Here is a 21,380-nt window from a genome sequence, read left to right as displayed (position 1 = left end):
TTGAAGAGTACACAGCCCAGCAGCCTAGTAATGAGTCATGATAACAAGTGCTGCCAGTATTTTAGAGACACTTTGTTTCCAGAAATTTTAGAGTGCAAGAATTCAGCTGAAAGAAAACAGTACTGTCAAAAGTAATGTGGTGAATATAGGCTACCCAACCCCCCAAAATACTGTAGTCGCTGCTTCTTTACCAAGCTACAGAACAACATTTATTTAGGCATAAGGGGAAAAAGGGGAGGGAATTTAAAAAAACAACAACAACAAAAAAAACCACACCCCACAACAAAAACCACCCCCCCACAAAGCCACAGTCTGAGTACCTGCAAACCTAAACTCAGTCACATTTAGAGTTCAGCTATTTGGGGGTAATTCAGGTACCTCTTGTAAGCCAGGGCCCAATCAGCCTAACACATCCAAACATACCAAGCCCATAGAAAGTACACCACTCGCAACACAAATGTGGATGGTGTCAACTCTTTATAAAGCACACTTGTAACTACTGTATAATTACCAGAGTCAAACTTCACTAAAAACACAGTTTTGCGAGACAGCTGGTTTCAAAAAACATTGCCCACAGCATCACAGTACACCAATGAATGAACTAACAACACCCACACAGTATTTTCAATTAGAGAACCAAAATTGACAGTGACTTTCTGGTTCAAAAGCTGAACACTTCTACTTGCACAGCAATAACACTACTTCTGCACACCCCCACAAAGAAATCTTTTTTTACCTGTAAAGTTAAAGGAATAACTTTAAAAGAAAATTATTTCATGCAATATTTTAAGAATAAGTACATACATTCAGGAACTTCCTCACATTCCAAGTTACCAGCACTTTAAGGGAAATCAAGAGTAACTGTCACAAGTATATTCAGAAATAAGCAAACAAAACAATGTTTATTCAGTACAGGAAAATAAATTTTTTTAATACGAGAGAAAACAAACTGATGTAATGCAAGATTATCCAGATGACCCAAAAAACTCATGCAAACACCAGGCTTCACCCAATTTCTTCCTCATAACAGTTAATGTAGGTCTATTCTAGAAGTCCACTACTTCTTCAAAATAGCCTAATTTTTAAGAAGAGGTACTGTATTATTTTTAAACAAAGTTAAAAGGGTTTCCTATGTCTGCAGCAAAGAAGAACTCTTAATTATTGCCTGCTTTACTCAATTTCCCTTTCCTTTTCAAATACACACACACCCACCTACCCACAAACATACACTTACTCTCCCAGCCCTTAGAGCTATAGTCCAGAAGCCACTACACATTCATGCCAAGACTACTGTAGCTCTGAAAATTGTTTTCATTTCTTTCACCTCTATACAGAAAATTTATCTTCCCTATATTATATTCTCAAGTACTAGGGCCATTGGTTGCTTTACACTTATGAGCCACAGGTCCAAGAATTACATTTTACCAACTTCATTTAACTCAAAACAAACACAAGTTTACTGACATACTTGTTATAACTAAAGCTACAAAGCCACTTCCCAAGTTACAGTTAAATAATACAATAAAAGAAAAAAGGAGGATCAGGTCAGTTAAAAGAAAATTACAAGTTGTAATTAATCATTACTGAAATGACTGCTTAGCTAACGCTACTAAAATAACAGCCAAACACTTCACAATGGGACAAGACAGCTAAAACCAGTGTTTCAATAATCTGCTCTGAATAGTGCCTTCACTCTGTTAATTTTCAGTGCAACATTCTTGGAACAAAAACCACTGTATGACTTTCCTGCCACTCCTTGTAAAAAAAGCGTTGTATCCATAACACCCGATCCACTAAGTTCCAAAGCAAACTGCAGAAAATTTCTTCATATTTATTGTTGACTGTTTCTAATGAACAGAAGTTGCTCTGTTTCAAAACAGAAGGTAGACTGTTCGAGCAGTGACTGAAATCTCTGAGCTGGTAAATCCTAACTACGCAGTAAGGGAAAATAACCCACTTGCTTTATTTAGTACTATCTGTTTTAAAACTTGCAAGACAGAAAGGAGCAATATTAACCACCTTTTTCAGTTCTTCTGGTTCAGCTACACATTTTTATATGTCTGAATGTCAATCCCCAATTTTAATTCTTTGCTTCATGTCTATTCACCCTATTTGCAAGGCTGCAAAAACATCCACATTAGCAGCAACAGCATCAAAAATTAGACATGAATTCTTCCATCCTGTTCCTATGCAGAGACACTGTATTCAGCTGCCCTGTGAACACCTGACCACCTCACTACTCTTTGTTGATTTCAGATGATGCTTTAAAAGAAGGCCTCTAAAAAGTTAGCTGAAAGTCAGGGTAATTCAGGAAACTATGCTAGAAATTCGGTAGGTAGCATTTTTCCACACTGAGTCATGCTCTGAATTGATTGCTCAGTAGGATGCTGGATGCTCTTTTGTTGCAAGCAAGCATTTCAGGCAAATATAAACTGACAGTCCCTAAACTCCCCGGGGCCCCACCTTCCCATTCTCCAGTCTCTCAACAGTTGAAATGCTTGCAAGCCTCTTAGTACTGATTCTAACAACATTCCCATGAAGTTTCAACCAGGTGCAAAACTTGGATTAACTACAGGCCATAATCATAATCTTTTGTTCTGTTAACTGCAGGCTGATTTTCAGATGTGGTAGAGAGGGGACAGGAAAAAAGAGAATGAAATATTTTTGTTAATGAAAGAATATTTAGCATTCATATGTAAATACCAATGGAAACCTGAAATAATTGGACCTTAAGTAACAAGAAGTGAAAAGAAAGGGACTGGTCACAGCTGACTAATGAAACAAGTTTGCAGTTGGTACTGCTGTGAAGACAATCATGGCCTTGCTCAACATCATCTGTGCAAAAAAATCCACTGGAACCTGGAACTTCACAGGAAAGCCAGTTTCCACACACAAATTCACATCCCAAGGCTAGCAGGAAGAGAGCTCCCCACTGCAGCAACATCTGCACCAAGGGCCGACCAGCCGCCATTTCACATCCTCAGCCTTTTCTCCAATCTGAGAAGTACACGACGTGCAGAAGGACTTACAACACAATATATACATAGGACTACTAAGTGCAGGGTAGTAGCTTCTCAGACAAATCCAGTTCTCTTCATTTATACACCTTCAGTTCTCACAGAAGAAAATACTTGTAGCACACACTCAGATGTATTACCCTGAAGAAAGGCAAGAAACCAGCATGATCAAAAGCTTTTTTAACAAAACAGTTCTGGCAGAAAATTGGGAATTTGATTAAAATGAAGATCTGTGTCTAAATGTGTATACTGCATGGAAATTAACTTTCTGGCTGATAAACCAGAAACTTTTTCTAAATATTTTCATATTTTACCAAATATATGAATAATTTGAATATTTCAACTTCTTATTTGTTTGATTTGGACTAAGATAACCACATCAGGCAAAGAGCTGCAGCTACTATGGCTTCTTCCATATTGCCTAGGATATTAAATTTCCCCACTGCCAGTAGAGAGGAACATCCTCTATGTAAAGATGGAGACACATATTAGAGAATGGCTTAAGTTTAAGAAAACATTTAAAAACTGATCAACTGTTGCTTATCATCTGACTAAAGTTAAAGATGTGATGCTTCAATATTACTTCTAGTTGTCCATTAACAGTTAAAACTATCCAAATAACTTATTGACTATAATATCCAACACGTCACTGGAGATTTAACCTAACAGTGAAAGAACATACTCTGCTACCTCATTAGGAAAGTATGAGCTAATTTCATATTCTTGACTTTTGATAAATATAAAATAGAAAAGGCTGCCTGATTTTCTAACATTTGAGCTTCCACTTGAGGCAGGTAGAAAGTCCTTGTTGGCTAGGCTGAGCAAATTCAGTGTGGAAATCATTATGGAAATAGAACCATTCACCTGGTTTAATTGCTACTAGCATGCAGACCTCGCTGCACTAGCAAGCCTACAGTTTGGAATTACCACTAAAAAAAAGAAAATACCGGTAATAGCATTTCAGCAGAATTTTAGCTCCAGGACAGAGCACATCCATGAAATAAGTGCACCCTGGTAATGCACCACAATGTAAACTGACAGGTTCACAAGTCAACTACATAGTTAACTCATGACATACTGTGAATAAAATCTAGAAAGAACTAGCTACTTCCTTACTACTTGTATCTACTTTAAACAACTAATATCTATGCTGGCATAACAGTGAGACTAAGTACTTTCTGCCTCATGTTCTAGCTGTAGGCTTAATTTTTCATTAGGGCTCAGGTTCCCTGATTAGATTACAAATCCAACCAGAACTCCAAAACTATTAATGCAAAGTCACTTAAAAAAAAAAAAAAAAAAAAAGAGAGAGATAAAGCATGCAGTAAGGTAGTTCACACAAACTAAAAGCAGTTCTCTCAATTCTACATTACAGGCATGGGAGGCTCTGCCTCCATTTCAGGAACAATCCTCCTCTTCTGTGCACAGCTGCTAGCCTGGGCACTGCTCTGCCAGTCTCCCTCAGCTCCAGTGCACACAAAGCAGCAACACCTGATCCTGGGATCCTTTCTGTCTGCTGAACACTCGGCTGCAGCTCCTTGGGGACAGAAAGAAAAGTCTGTCCTGACAAGCTTCTTCAGGGTCAAAACCCATTTCTTTGTCTTGACTGAATTAAATCAGCTTGTATTGGCACATAAGACTTCCAAATCAGGCATTTCCCAGCTGCTCTCAGAAATCATCAATGCAAATCACTTATGGTTTGTCTGCATAAGAGTTCATAGTCCCTCATGTTCTGGAGGTAGCACAGAAGCTTTCAAAACAAGTATTCGTATATAAAATTAACTGTTTCAAATTGCCTTAGAAATTTAAGCTTACAGTAACTGTTTTCATATCAGGACTACAGTAAAACCAACCGAGATGGCTATGGTCCCTGCCACAAAACTTGTGATCTCATTCCTCTGAGCACTTAACATCAGACAAAAGCTCCTTTGGCTTAAATGAGACCTAATAGGACAGTGCACGAAGGGAGGTGCACACAAGGTTTTCCAGGATCAATACCTAAGCTAACAAGAAACTTTGCTGGGAAATAGAAAACTACAAGTTCACACAATATAATGCCATAACAGCACACTGGTAGCGCCTAAAGGCCAGGGAGGGTCTTACACTAAGGCTTATTTAAAGCTTTCATAAAGGGTCATACATTTATTAAAAGCTACAGATATATCTACATATTAAATCTACATATTAATCCATAACTTTAAAGCTGTTTCAGACTGTTTCCTCACCAGCACCAAGAAGTCAGAAGACTGGATGTTAACGCAAGCTACAAGCTCTGCTTCACCAACTGCTATGAATCAGGCAGCTGCCTCCCACACCTATACACGCACGTGACTTTCACTCCATTGCTGCACTCAGCTTCAACCACATACTACCACTACTTTCACAGTAAACCTCAAAAAAAAAAAAAAAAAAAAAGGAAAAAAAGTCATACAGCAATAATAAAGCTCTAGTGTTTCAGCCAACCTTGTTTCCACTTAAAATAAGTTCCTTTAGCACTACAAACAACATTTGGGGGATGGGGAGAAGAGGTAGAGGGCTGTTTATTCCAGCATATGCTAAAGTAACATGTTCAGAAAGAAAAGTTGAATATTTAGACAAAACTTCCTAAGCTTTTGTGTTCTACACAAATTGCCCAGAAGTATTAAGCAAGGTCTTAAAAGGGTGTTAGTAGACCAATACTATTTATTTTTTCTAGAACTTCCAGTTTTCTCTAAAACAGGTACTTTAATTCTTCCACAGTCTGCTTTTACAATTTCAGTGTCAAAGCTAAAGAGAAAAGTCTCTGCGCTGTTTTAAATTTTAATATTTTGCTAACTCATGCTACACAAAATTTTAATTGTACGTTTTAACTGATTTCACCACTGAAGCTGAAGAAATGCTAAAGCAAGGAACAATGATAGCAATGAAGGCTCTTTCCGTTCTTAAATATTTTTTTAATAAAATACTGTCAGGTGTTTTTCTTTTTTAAAAGAAACATGACAGTTAAGCAGACAGTACCACCTTAAAATCTTAACAGAAAAGTTTGTTTTCTCCCTTGGTTTCACCTATAGACTTTGCTTGCCCATGCCTTATCACTTGACTTTTGTTTACACAGGAACTCTATCATCAAATAAGTGCAACTGCAGTGCAGCCCTTATGTAAGCCTCATCACATGAATAATTAGCAGGGCCCATAAGAAACTACAAATAGCTTATTTCCCAACTATACTTACCAGAGTTAACCATTTCTAGACCACTGAATTAAGAACCAGTGGCTGAAGAATGGGAACAAGACAAATTGAAACCGTAAGTGAGCAACAGATTCAGGACAGGGAGCGGGATTACCTGGAACTAATGAAAGGAGACGATTTCCCTGCCTCTTGTAGTTTGAGGTCAGGACTGGTTGTACTTCACATACAATCATGTTTTTAACTAAACACATAATTGGATTCTCAATCAAATCCAGTTGACTAGTGTTACACAATATGTCAGATAATTTTATCAGTGTCAGAATGGATCAAAAATGTACACAATCTCTTGTCTCTTTTCTATACTACCCATCATCATCCTAATCTGGAGGTATCACAAACAGTTTTCAGTTTAGAGAACAAGACTTCAGCCCTGTGTTCCCAGGCAGCCATTGCAATGCAGCACATTTAGGTTGTCCTCTAATCTAGAGCAGCAGTGTTGGCAGAGGGGTCTTGCAAAGGCAGCAAAAATGGAGAAATACAAAGACTCAGCAGCTGGAAAATAGTACAGCAGTGACGCGCCACCTAAAACCTGCTGTCACAGCAGGAACTGCTAGCTTCAGTACCTCTAACAATTCTTGTTGGAACCATGGGGTTTTTTTTTAAAAACAGTAAAATCTGGTATTTGAAGTCCTTTGTCACCTACCTTAGATAATAATTTAAAGTAAACAAACTAGACCAGGACTCAAACAAGTGAGAAAAACCTGACCAAAAAAAAATTGGTTTTCCTTTTTAAAAAACAAACCCCTACACCCCACATATGAGAGAGGTCCTTGTACAATCTGTAGCTCTCCTGTGATTTTTGCATCAGTCACAAGCACACTGAACTGGAACAACTCCAATATGTAATGGCACATAAGGATATCCAGAGAGATTTGTGGATTAGAAGGAAAACAGCTCTCGCTGTCCTTGAACCTTTCAGACTTCACAATAAAAATGGAAAGTCCCTGTCTCTACACCCCCTTGTCATTCCTACCTAGCTGTGGGAGAAGAAAGGGAGAGCTTTAAAAGTCCTTTTCCTTTGGGAACAAAACTTTTCAGCTATTTCCAAAGTAACTGAAGATATCCCCTACCTTTGTGCTCCAACTGTACCTAGATCAATAAGCAATAGAAATCTCCCCAGCACGATGGGGTCATTGATACTCCAACACCAGACCTGATGTTATAAACAGCAGCAGATGTCCAACACTTTGTAGCTTAGCCCTGTACTGAAGAAAAAAAACCTAAAACAAGTCACACAGATTATTTAGGTATTTCCAACTTTGGAAGCAAGATGGCCAGTGTGCCCTAGCTGGACATTTTCTCATGCTGGCATACAGAAGTGGGTACAGTGGTGTATATATTAGGGCATACAGCATCACCCACCTTGACAGGCAGTAGTATAACCAGAGAACTCCCAGCACTGGTAATGGCTGCAGCAGAGAGACAGACCACTTAAACACAAAAATCTCTTTCAGCTATTTCTCCCAGCAGTACCTTGTAAGTTATGCATCCAGTATCGCTTTACATCAACGAACACTAGTACTCACGTATTAATATATCCATGTCTTTGTTTTAGCCTAGCAGTTTTCCTTCTGGTGTTTCCCTCATCTACTTTTAAGATCTCTAGAGATGGAGCTTTCAGCTTCAAAGGACAAACAGATAAGGAAAATAAGCCTCAATAATCTAATTTATATATTGTACTTTACTTTTAAAGTGACTTGGAGGGAAAAGGTCTTATAATGTGTTGAATGCATTAATACCTGAAACCCTGGGTTACAACATAACTTAAAATCATGCATTAAACTGTTTTGAATATTTGAATGCTACCCCCAGAGCCATTCTGAATGGTCTGATGTTCAGAAGCTGGAGACAGATCTTACAGAAATGCAAGACAACTAAGTGGCCAATGCATTATTAGCTGACAAGGAAAAACCAAACCAAAAACCCTACGCCTTACAGAAAACAGCAAGAGTGACTCAAGAAAAACAAGTTTACAAATTTAGTATTTGAAATACAGTTACTTCGCTAAACATTTAATGCATTAATACACAAAATTAAAATTGTAGCACTGTTGCTATTTGGAACAGAAAATGGGTTAACAGTCAGGATCCTACAGTTTAGTTTATATTATCAGAATGAAAAAAATAACACAATACCATTTCATGTAACTTCTGAGCAAAAGAAAGGACCTCTCACAATTCCCCTCTGCACCAAGGAGGCAGCAAAACGGGAGAGCAATTTTCACTAAAACAGTGCAGTACATTACAAGCGTTCTGCCCCACTGGATAATCCTTGGTTAGACATATAGCCTTGACCAAAAGAAGTTTAATCTTAAGATGAAAAATGCATGCATAAATTACAGAATACACATACAAAAGAACCAGTCAGTCGTCCAGCTAGACTACAATTAGTCAAATTTCCTTGACATATCTGATAAAACTTGAAAGTCAGTACCATTTCCTAGCTGCAATTCGAGAAACAGAAAGCATATATCTTCAAGTGATGCAGATATCATGAGCTTCAAAGCACTTTCTTCAGTCCACCAATACACTCCTCTGTTTTAAACAGATTGAACTTCAACCAGACAACTCTTACAAATACTAGGCAGACGTCCAACAATACAAACCAAGCTGAATGTTAACTTTGCCCAGTGCTCCACACACATTATACGTATGCACAAACCCAAAGAAATAAATAAAATTTTAAAATCCATTTTTCAATAGACAAGACAAAAACTGGTAACACGCAAATTATAATTCATTTCCAAAAAGTCATAAGAAACTGTTCCAAGATAAGCAACTGATGCTTTGGGTTGTATTCACAAGATTATCATGTGCTTCACGTGATAAACCACTGACTATTATCTGCATTTCTTTGACTCACAGAAAATAGTTTGAACAAGCCAGAAAAACTGAAAGACCGAAACATGAACTGTCATGGGGTGGGGACGACAAGGAAACAGACACGATTATTCTATGAGATGGCTGAAGAGAGCATGAACATCTGAAAAGCAAAAAAACATTAAACAGTGCTGGAGGTTAATTATTCTCATTAGTCAGCTTGGCCAAAAGAATAAGTGAGTTTAAACTGTGGCAGAGGAAATGCAAGCAGAAGGTGACTGCCAGGTATTCCTGCTGCGAGAAGAGGAAAGCAGATTGTTACCCATAACTGAATCACTCAAAATGCCTTCATAGCAGCAATATCACATCTACTGTGAAATAGTCTTCAAGACAGGTAGGGAAGGGTTGGATAAGGGGGAAGGAATAGACTTCAGAACAGAAAGAATATAGAAACCATGGAAACAAACAAGAGCCCCGGGTACTTCATGCTGTGTATGCTTACAACACATTACCTCCTAATAGCAGCTGTATCACCAGCACCACTGGATGACTGTCAGTCCCCCAAGAATCTGCTCTATCATATTCAGAACTCATCTGGAAAAGAGCCTGCACCCCCTTTGCTGAAGCTGTCCCCCATATCTCACCCTTTCCAACAGATCATAGGCAGAGAGCTCTTCAATATCTTCCTGACTTTTAGGCCCTGCCTGCTCCCTTCCAACACAGAAGGGATTACCAAGACAACAGCCCCAAGCTCCTTACTGAGGATCACATTGGGAAGACAAGAGGCAGTGGTCATAAAGCAAAGCAAGAGACTTCCCAACTTGCCATAAGGAAAAAAAGTTTGCCCATTAGAATAGTCAAGTATTAGTTGCCCAGAGAGACTGAGGAATGTCCATCCTCAGAGGTTTTTCCAAGACCTAGCTTGACAGAGCCTTGAGCAACCTCTCCTGAACTTAGTTTTGACCCTGCTTTGAGTGGCAGGTTGGATCAGATGCTGTCCTGAGGTCCCTTCAAACTTGAATTAGTCTAAGCTTACCCTTCCAAATCTGTAAGGCTTTGTTGTTCATGTGGACATTGTCACAACCCTGTAAACATATTCTGACATCTGAATGGGATCACTCAACTGTGCTGAATTCAGGTCCTGGCACTCAACATGCAGCTTCACAGAATTACAGACAATTGGGATAGAAAAGAGCTGGAAAGGTCAGAGTTTATTCATCCACTCTACCTTTCCGGACCAAGGTAATACCAACTATGTCCAAAATGTTCCCGGCAGTTATGAGCTTAACTGTTTTTAAAAGTCTCCTATAGGCAATTCCACATCTTCACGGACAAATTGTTCCAGGACATCCATCCTTACAATAGAAAAATGTTTTCTTCCTACCTTTTACTTTTCTTACTGTAATTTAAGCCTATTACTTTTTTTATCCACTTCACCTTGAACATGAAGAACAATTTATTCCCTTATACTTTGTATTTGACTCTAGGTATTTCAAGACATGTTGTGAGACTGAAAGAGTTAATGTCTCAAACATTGTGGTGGGGCAAGTTCTGCTTAAAGACAAACCCTGCACAGCAAGAAACCAAGGTGAAAAGCCGATCAGCTCACACATCAGTAACAGGAGGGGGAGGGCGTGCTGGAGGGTGCACAGCTCCCTGTTCTGATACAAAGATCAAACAATGGCCATGTCTGTAGGGAAGGAGAAGTTACTCCACAAACGACCCCCAAGCCCAAAGGCTCACAAACTGCTCATTAACCTGACGAGTTTGGGTGCCCACCCGAAGGAGGGGCAAGGATGATAAAAGGACACAGTGCACAAGCCCACCAGAACCGGACCCCCTGGCTGACTGAACCAACGCTGGACCCAGGACTGGTGAAATCTTTCTCTCTTCCTTTTTCTCTCTTTGTCGTCTTCTTCTCTCTTTCCTTTTCCACAATCCCTACACCTCATCTGTTTCAAGACATAAACCGTTGACCAAGTCTGATACTAAGAGTGGATCCAGCCGCCCCTGGGCCCTTCTCTGAGGAGGAGTCTGGAAAGCAAGGGGGTCTGCGCTGAACCTCGTGACTCGACGGGAGGGATCTCCTTATTCCCTGAATTGATGTAATATGGTTACCCTGGGTTACACAGTTTACAGAGGTAATCTTATGCCAATTCCTGTTGTGAGAAAACCCTGCCACCTACTACCATGCCTCCCCAGTTCAATTTGCTTCTGTCATGAATAAAATCTTTAACTGACCGTTTGGTGTCGTTTCACCTTAATTTAGCCCAAGGGAATTTTGAATTAAACACGACTCCCTGGTCTGTCCAGTCTGGGTCGTGACACATGTTTCTTAGCAACCTTCACTCCTCATACCTACACTATGGAACTGGTCATGTTTTCTAGACAGTCATTTCCCTTCTCTTTTCAATTTCCCTCAGTTAGTCCACATTTTTCTTGAACTGCAGCACCCAAACCCTAACACTAGACATCAGCCAAGACTTCAGCAGTACTGAACAAAGGGTATGGATTACTTTGCACCTTACATGAAAATTCCAATTTCCACATACACTAATTTCCTTCTTTTGCTATAAGACAACACTGCTGTTTCATGCTTAATTTTTACATATTATTCATAATCACTTGAATTCTTGCCTACAGTAGCAGCAAAGAGCGCACTGGCCCTTTATGTTCAGTCAAGTATCATCCAAGATGTAGGCCAACACCATTATATGCAAGTCCTCTCTTCCCAAGGAAACATCTCAGCATTCAGCAGTCATGAGAGTTAAAAATCAATCAAAGCATTGGCTTGGCATGGGCCAGCCCTGCTTTCAGGGCTGCAAGCACAGAACAAAGCACTTCCATCTGAAGCTCTCAGTTGGTACAATGTTTCTTCCTCTTTGGGGCCTACCGAGGCTTTACTCGTTGAGATTTAGAGAACAATGAGAAGTCCATCTGTTCCTCAAAAGCTTTGCTAACAATGATAATGAAATATATCTACAGCTATGCTTTAAAAACGCAGAGCCAAGACAGTGGGTTGACTAGATGACCAGCCAATGTAGATCACTTTGGGGAATGTGTGGGGAAGAAAAAGAAAGAAAGAAAACAAACAAATGACACCCACAAAACAAAACCCTGAAGCTTTTGGGAGTACAAAAAAAAAAAAAAAAGCACATTTAATTATCCTGATGTTTAATTGTCATATAATTTACCCATCAATACCAGTTCAGATCTCATTTTTAGAGCTCACTGAACACCAATCCACTTTTGCGGAACTCAAAGTTCTTCTAGCAAAGAACAAAATGGCAATTTTATTGTTCCTGAGTGACGGGCCAACTGATTAGATTAGACAGAAGAATAAGCCACACTCCAAGTGATATAGATTGAACAGGTGGCCTTCTCTCTGACCTACTACCTCTTCAAACACTGTTAAAAGTAGAATCCTTACCTTTTCTATCATGTCTAGAAAATATATATTCATATATTTACTCCCCCTTAACCCAACATGAAAATATTTTTCTGGTCTTTAATGCGTTTCAAGCAGTTTGCTTATAAAACAAAATCAACCTTTCCCAAATATACCAGTTATTCACACACATGATAAAATTGTAACTAGAAAGAGAAAATATAGGAGATGTTTAGATGGTACCAATATCTCTAGTCTGCAATGTAATGTGAATAGATAAGACATCTTAAAAAAAAAAAATTCAAAGGCATCACATTACAGAGACAGAGCCTAAAAATAATGATTTAGTATGTACATAAAATTAAAGACCAGACTTCAAAAGGAATGCACTTGAGACCAGGGAGTGAAATAAAACTTACCTGGACAACTTATGTAGAGTGAAAACTGAAGCAATGTATGGTTTGCTTAGCAGGTTTAAAAAAAAAAAAAAAAAAAACAAATAAAAAAATAAAAAGAGTAGTCAGCTATTTCCTACAGATCAAAGTGTCTGGTACAGGCTTAATTTTTTTTTTTTCCTCTTCACACAGAAACAAATGATAGGGGGAAGGGGAAACAAAGCCATATATATGCTTTAGCAAAACAGAATTTTTAATTGTAACACTTTTCATAGAAGGTAATGACTAGCTCGGGTGTTTTAGTAGCAGTTGCTTTTCTCATGATACTACAACATGTATTATTTATATCACACTAAGTGTTTACTATACTTTGAAGCTACATCTTTGGCCTGAGGAGCTTATGACATAATTCTGATATGACAATACACAAAGTGCCAGTCGAGCACGGGGAGGGAAAAAGCAGGAAAACAATATTAAAAAAGACAAAAGACTCACTACCTACACTCATAGCCCTCTCATATCCTCATAGGGGTGGAGATGGGGATATAGAGATTCTGTCCTAGGACACAACCAAGCTCGGACTAAGACAGAGGCACTGCTGCAGTTGGCAAATATATTTAATCAATATTATTGAGTGACAGATTAGCAGCTCCAAGATCTTGGGATAATGAGGTACTCAGAGTGACACAAAAGGTCTTAGGACTCATCTCCAAATTAGGCCCATATTAAAGGGAAGAAATGTCCAACAACATGAATGCTAAGAATAGTTGGCTTTGAAAAACAAAGCTAAGTAACTTCTTCATTTTCAATATTTTGAATAAGTTATATAAACAGACATCTTTCTTAAGTCAGTCTACCTTTCTATCATTATACTCCAAGAAGATGCAGTCTCACGGGCAATGTGGTACAAAATGCTTCAAAGAAAGTGGCTTATCTGGGTTCCTACTTTCTATATAATACTAAGGGTTATACTGTACATGGGACATTTCTTAGCAGGCTTGCTAGCGACCCCAGAATTATGCAAGAGTATATCTCATTATTTGTAATATATTTCTAGAGGATACTCTTTCTTTTATGTTTTAAACTACTACTGATGACTTGCATAACCTTTTAATCAACATTGCTAACAGGTCACATATTTCAATATAGTCTCTTGATGAACATTAATACTCCACAGCTATATAGCTTTTCAGCTTAAGATGCCCCCTTAACTTTGTTTTGGCAGTATTAAGCAAAAGACAACTAACATGGTTAGAAATGGGAAGAAAAAAATAGTCAATGAAAATAATGAAAAAATACACAGGCTTAAACAAAGAAAATAATCAAGTGGTTGGAGCATTGACCCAAGATGTGGAAGGCCTTTGTTCAAGACTCCAAATGAGATTAGACCAGGTAAACAGATAAGACTGATCAAACTCTTCCACTGAGATGTCTCATAAAAGAGAAACATTCTCTGTCCAGTCCTATTAGCTATAATCTTCCATGTGTTCAGCTGTGGTAGTTGAACCATCATGCTATAGCATGCTACAGTCCTTTAAGTCTTATCCCCCTTGAGAATCATGTTTTACTCATGGTTTTAAAGGATCAGTTATGTTGAACATAAATGAAAGGGAAAATAAGTGTCCTTCAAAGCTACAGTATACAACAGAAAGCATTTCAAGAAACCTGGAGTACTTAAGACCGAGTATGGAAAAACTACATTAAATCTAACACATCCTGCAAAGAGTTAGGTATTTACTAACCAGCTGAAGTATGCAGAGTTCCTGTAACAGCATGAATGCAAGAACCACCAGCAAGACACCAAAAATTACCTAGACAGCAAATTCTTTAATCCATTTTTAAATCCAACAATGGAAATGCACTATTCGACTTGAATGCATATAAATTGCTGTGTATAGTAGAACAATAATATCATAACCTTTTACTAAGGTTTTGTTGCTCTCAGCTTTTTGTGTTGAAACTCCACAGTAAACAGACTCAAGGGATACATCATTCATTTTTGTTAGGTGGACTTAAAGACCTAAAGATGCTTAAAGGGTAAGTTCTTTAAACTAAAATGAATTATTCCCGCAGTAGCCGACTTTACCAAATCTGTTGATGATCTTAACAAAAATAAAGGACCGGATGGTACCCCCTCCTCACTCCTTATTCCCATACAGAGTCTATCCAGGAAATGTTTTATGCTAATCAATTCTTAGCTCTGAATCAGCAGGTTTTCACATTTTAAAATATATACTGAATAGACCTTCTTTATGCATCACTGTGATGCTGACCTTAAAATCCTTTCACTGTTCTTCATTTGCATCTTGTTGCTATGGTAAGCACATCAAACAAGAGAACATGTTTGAAATATTGGGCTGCATTTCTCCCTTTAGTTACACTGGAGCACACACATTTATTCCAGAAAAGTTTCACCAGGGAAAAGTGGAAATAAACATGGAGAATGAGAAAAAAGGAGAAAGCATGGGAAGAAAATGAACCGAGATTTAAAACCATTTTAGAGAAGAGAAACAGAGCACAAGAAAAAGGCACAGCTTATGTAGTTACTCTTGCTGGACTTGTTCAGATCTGATTTGATTTCTAATTAAACTTTCTTGTTCACCCATTCAAATGGTACTTTTAACTTCTTGCAAGTATTTTACGTGGGAATAATATTAGCATAACAAAAAATCCTCTGCTCCAGCAGCCACAGATATGGCAGGATACTGAATCTTTTCCTTTAACAGAAAAAAAATGTACTTAAAATGGCTTTATTTCCCCAGCAGTAATCAGGCAACAGAACATGAAAGCAAGAATTCCAGAAGCCATCTCTGAGTGGGCAGCAAGGGTGATCTATAAAACACTTAAAGTAAATAAAGGGAAAGCAGAGGGAGCAAGGCTCCCTTGATCCTAAGCACAAGAGCCATTCAACTATTATAGAAGAACTTACAGAATTCGCACAGAAAAACTGAAAATGTGAAGCCTTGAGTTCAGTAATAAAGGAATGTCTAGGCCAACAATATAATTCCTAACTCTCCATAGAGCATAAGTAGTAAAGAAAACACCATTAAATGGAAATTGACTAACTAAATGGATTTTCAATGTGAAGTAAACTCCCAAGTCTTCTACAAATTTTGGGAAATGCCAAGTTAGAAATATAATTCATGCTCAAGCATGAACAGAGCACTTATGCACACCATTCATTGCTTTTTTCTCTTCTTAAGTTCAAGACATATCCATCTTTTAGTGAGGGACATCAAGGGAAATGTCAGACTAGGATTTCTTTCCCCTCCATCGAAGAATGAGTTTGTGTTTACATCACATGAGTGGTGAAAAGGGAAGTTTATTTCCTAGAAAGCAAGATCACAGATTTCAGCCTGCCCCAAGCAATATCAGTTACAGATGATCAAGTCATATATGATAAAACCTGAATTAATTCAGCAGCAGATGGTGTCATCTTTTTTTTCAGCTAAAATGCAAAACATATGGATGGGGTAGAGTAAAGTTTCAGTGAAGGACAAGGGAATGTTTGTTTAAGTCAGGGAGGAAAGAGAAACATCAAAACTAACAAAAGATATGCAACATGAGCTTTCAAAAAACAAGATCACTTTTGTAGCTTTCCACTAACAGATTCTCTCTCCAAAAGAGGTGTTTCCCAACACCTAACGCGTCCCCCAGAAATTACTATTTAATACTGCTGAACATTTTTTTTTTCCTTTGGTGAGGCATACTTGCTTACTGATAAGACTGCTGAACTTCATTAATACAGTTACTTTGAGACATTTTCCCCAAAAAACTTTCACAGATTCACATGATTACAGGTTATAACTATTGTCTAACAACAGGAAAACATTGGTTCATTTTAAGAAGCCAATGAATAGTACTGTAATCTATTGCTGTTGCTTATCTAGTTACAGAATGATTTATGAGAATGCTTAGCACTGCATGGGAAGCGTGAAATAAGTACCTCTGCCCTCCAGAACTTATGATATATACCACAGCATACATGACCATTCATCTGACATTTGAAGATCTATTCATTGTAGGAAGCTTAAACACTGCTGTAAGTGTTTGCAGAACAGCAGCCCAAGAAAGAAAATCAATTTCAACAGCCATCAAAGTGCTTCAAAGCACACCTATCAAAAAAAGACAGGTTCCTTCCACTCAGCTGCTTCTTTCCTAGTGTATTTAACAGTAGCTGGATCTAGCACAGAGGAGAACAACTTCAGTGTAAAAGCTATTAGAAAAAAATGCTGGAAAAGGGGAATGCAAAAGATGAAAATGTAGAGGGAGGCATGACAACAACAAACAGCAGATTCTGTATGGAGAGAAAAAAAAACACACACAGGAACTAGCAAAGGAGGAAAAAAATGCCAAAGTCCAACTGGTCACATAGTTCAAGAATGGGGGGTATGAAAAGAAATCCAGTGCTCCCATAATAAACCTTTGCAGTGGAAAGCTAGGATTACAAGGGATGAACATATTCCATTTGCCATATCAAAAGTGAACACTGTATCCTGATTTCATGCCACAAGCAGCTTGATTAGTTGCAAAAATCTCTGTCCCTAAACTGAATTAGTAATCAATACGTTTTTCTCAAGTACTTCATCTCCCTTTTGGAATACCACAAACAGAAGCTGGGTGGGTTTAATTCATCAGCTACACTTATTACTCCTACTGTTATTAGAAAAGTTTCCCAGTAGATCCATTGCATTTTGCACACATAATTTCCATACTTGGCAAACATCAACATTTCCCCTTTGTGAAGCAGTGTCACAATGTATTGCAGACACCCAGGGTGGGTACCAGAAGGAAACTTTTTAGATGATTCAGGGAAGAGGTGGGTGGGTGGCCAGATCCCACAGCCTCTCTACACACATGAGGAGGAAGGTAGCAACACTCCCCTTCTTTGCTTGAGGGATGAAACACAGAGCAGATGTCAATCACAGCAGATGAAGCAGTAGCATAAGGTACTCTTGCCGAAGTAGGGAAGAAGGCACACATATACAAACATACTGAAGATGATGAAAAGTGGAAACTTTCACAGCCCTGCTCTTCACTACTCACTGATGTTAAACATACATGATTATAAAACACCACCCCCTAACTCATTTCTCCCGTGGTTCTTTGTTTTCTGCCCATTAACACAGTTTCAGCTGGGCTCCATCTTTCACAATGACAATATGCCCAATGCCAAAGCCCTACTTCCTTTAGCTTCACCAACTGGCACTTCATGTCTTATTATTGTCCACTCCACCTGAGGTGTCACCCAAGCATGTCTGAGTGACCATCTTACTTCTCTTGACTACTGGTCAGCTTCCACAGCTGTTCATCTTTCCACACTGTTCTTCATTATTTCTTCTTCTGTTTTCACACAGCATCTTAAAAGGCAGTACTACAAATCAACACTGAAGCTTATCATCTATATGTCTGGGGCCTCCACTGAACTCAGATTGAATCAAGGCCATCTTCCTCCTTTGGAGGACTATTAGATAGAAGCTTACTTCAATGTTCTACATTGTTATGTCTTCTCCGTAACTGGACCCAAATAACAGACATCCTTCCATACTTCATTAGATAGTAGTCCTCCATGCAAATCTTCTGGTGAGCTCTATCCAAACACTATTGCTCTCCAGGAGTTCCCTTGTTCAGCATGTATCCAAAAATGCAAAGGACCAAAGTCCAGCTTTCTTGTCTTCTTAGATCATCACTGCTAGGACATCCTAACCCTACAGCTCCAAGCCATATGGAGTGAGGATAGGCACTAACTCCTACCTCTCCTGTTGGAGCAATTTCAATTCCTATGACACAGGTCTGGTTGGTAAAAGTAAACATAACTCTGACCTAATGGTTATGGGCACTGACTGCAGTGACCCCCTCCAGTCCCTGGATAGCTCATACAATGACTCTCTAAAATGCAATACTGGCTGTTGAGGACCTCAATCGTAGGTGAGAACTTCATCTACCCAACATGCCGGAAGCCTACACACTGTATTTTGGCTGTGGACACTACTGAAGTGGCAAGACACACAAGAATTAGGAACTATAGTCTACATCCTTTTGTGGAGTTGGTTCCAGAAACAGTTGCCTATGACATTTATGCCATTTAATAGCCTTCCTGTCAAAAGTTAGTTTTCATATGCTGAAAAGACATTTACAAAAGCAAGACAGCAATTTCAGATTTACAAAAAGGATAGCTTTTCACATTTAAAAGAAAAAACAGCCATCTGATTAGATAACTATCATGGGGGCTCTCTGATTTTAGCTGAAAACAGACACTGTACACAGTCACACAGAGAGCAAAGCTCTTCGTTGAAGTCCCAAACGATCATCAAAACTGTAAGTCCACAAGTCTTTCAGTGGTAGATGACAAGAGAGAAAGAATTTTTTTCTTAATTGGGGAATTTAACACTAGTTACTGGTTTACCTGCCAGAATATTTTCAGCTTTCATGCTTCAGCAAACCAGAGTATTTAGCTCACCATTCACAAACCCATTATTACACTGAAGAAAATGGGGAGCAATTAGCATACAAGATGATAGCTTAAAGGTGGTGCTAATTGGAAAGAATGAAGTATTTTTGAATCCTGTTGTATACAATTAAGTGAGATAACTAGGGTCTGGAAAAACAATTTGCTAAACAATTTCAGTGATGTCTATTCTATAATCTATGTTTAAAGTTTAAGCAAATTCAGCTTGGCAGTAAGTTCAGTGCAACGTGCCTTTGCAGTATCTTACTTCAATTACTACCACGGGGGTTGCAAACTAAAAGCTGGGACTGCTGTAGAGCAAGCCTTGTTCAGGAAACATACATACAAAAACAAGGACTAATTCATCAGAACAGTGGAGATCATCACTGAACTAAGCTCAAGTTCCCAAAAAGAACTGAAGAACAAAACCAACAAGGAAACAGAATGTAATATTCATAATGCACGGTACAGCATGGTGCTGATACACAGAGAGTTGCAAGACCAGTTGAATTATAGGACTGTGCAAAATACACAACCAGAAATAATAGAAAACCATCTACAAAGAGCTACTGGTGGGAAAAAAAAAAAATTGTGCATGCTTTTGTTCATGATTGCTAAGCAGAGAGGAAGAAATCTTGTACATGAATAGTTAATCTGCCAAAAGGAAGAAAGATGCAGTTCTTCATTACTAGTGAACTGCACTCAGACATAAGACGTTAGACAATTATAGTACAGACATATGCCTTGTAACATTAGGGGTTTGTTTTCAAGAGCTACTGCTCGGTGATTTTAATTCACTTTTGCAAATTCTTTGCCATATATTGTTTCTAATCTATTTATCACACACCTACAACTATAAACATATTTGCACCGGTAGGTTTTATTTAATTCCTAGCTGCAACAAACCTCTGTATTTGTAAATGAACTTCTACATCACTATTTTGTTTGGCTCAGAACATATTTAATATTTTTTTCAAATGACAGAGCAGTCTGTAAACCTGTAACACACCCTATTTTTAGGATCACACCTATCTCATATTTTTCTTTTTAAAAATACAGCCTAATTATGCTTTGGAATAATACCTCCCTGTACTTCAAGTGAAAAATGCTTCAACAGATAACAACACTCACAAAAGCATCTCTCCCCGTAGAAAACGTTACTGCAATCGGCAAGCAGACTTTAATGAACAACTGCAGCATACACCCCATGTTATCATGCAGGGGCGGTGTTTCTCTGTTTACTGAAAATGTTATTGAACCATTCCCCCCACACGCACATACCAACAACAGCATGCAGTAACATCGCTTATTCCTACGCCCTTCAGAGAAAAAACGATCCACCCTCTTTGTCTTCCTGCACAACTCTTGAATTATCTACCAAGGTGAGATGTATGTAGTGGTTCCAAGGACCCACTGGTAGATACAGACCTTCCCCTAAAGTCTGCTTTCTTGTAGCATAATAATCCAAGTATGTCAGCAGATAATATAAAGCAACTTCTTTAAAGGAAATTAATAAATCGTCATTGAGCATCACAATCAAAACTCAAATATTGACATGCATATAGATATATATACGCATATATATATATATATACACGCGCATATATAATTTTTTTCCTCATGTTTGAATTATATAAAGACATCCGTGGGCTAATCTGGAAGTTCTTCAAACAATAAAATAATATCTTCACGTAGAAAACCAAGAAGAGCCAAGAGTTCACTGATGAACAACAGATTTGATTTTCATCTCTGATAAAAAAGTAATTTGAATTAGCTGATGTTTTAAAACGATTTAAGCTCCACTCCCATTACGACTTCTACATATACCTATTCCTATTTACTGCGAGCAGCCTCATGGAAGTCCATCCCTCCCGGTATGTAAGGTCAGACACAGCCTCCGTGGGATAAAAGCCTTTATCCTTCTAAAAATACCAGTCTGCCAGGATCCACTCTCGCAAATCTCCGTGATGCAAACAGCATCGCTACAGTCTAGGGGCTGCTTTACTCCCATGAGTAAGCACTTGCAGCACCGGGCTATAATTGGGTGGAATATTTTTAGGGTCACTGCTGAGAATTGGAGAGAA

General features: G+C 38.5%; 1 protein-coding gene across 9 annotated transcripts in view; it reads right to left on the bottom strand.

Moving 5' to 3' along the window:
• The window catches only part of KIF21A (kinesin family member 21A), a 93,431-nt gene that overhangs the window by 71,290 nt on the left and 761 nt on the right, over nt 1-21,380 (bottom strand). The gene's annotated exons all lie outside the window — the stretch shown is intronic.

This window comes from Haliaeetus albicilla, chromosome 14 (genome assembly GCF_947461875.1).
Source record: "Haliaeetus albicilla chromosome 14, bHalAlb1.1, whole genome shotgun sequence".
Taxonomy (NCBI): domain Eukaryota; kingdom Metazoa; phylum Chordata; class Aves; order Accipitriformes; family Accipitridae; genus Haliaeetus; species Haliaeetus albicilla.
Note: the sequence above shows the minus strand (reverse complement) of the source record. Positions and strands in the feature narration are given on the sequence as shown.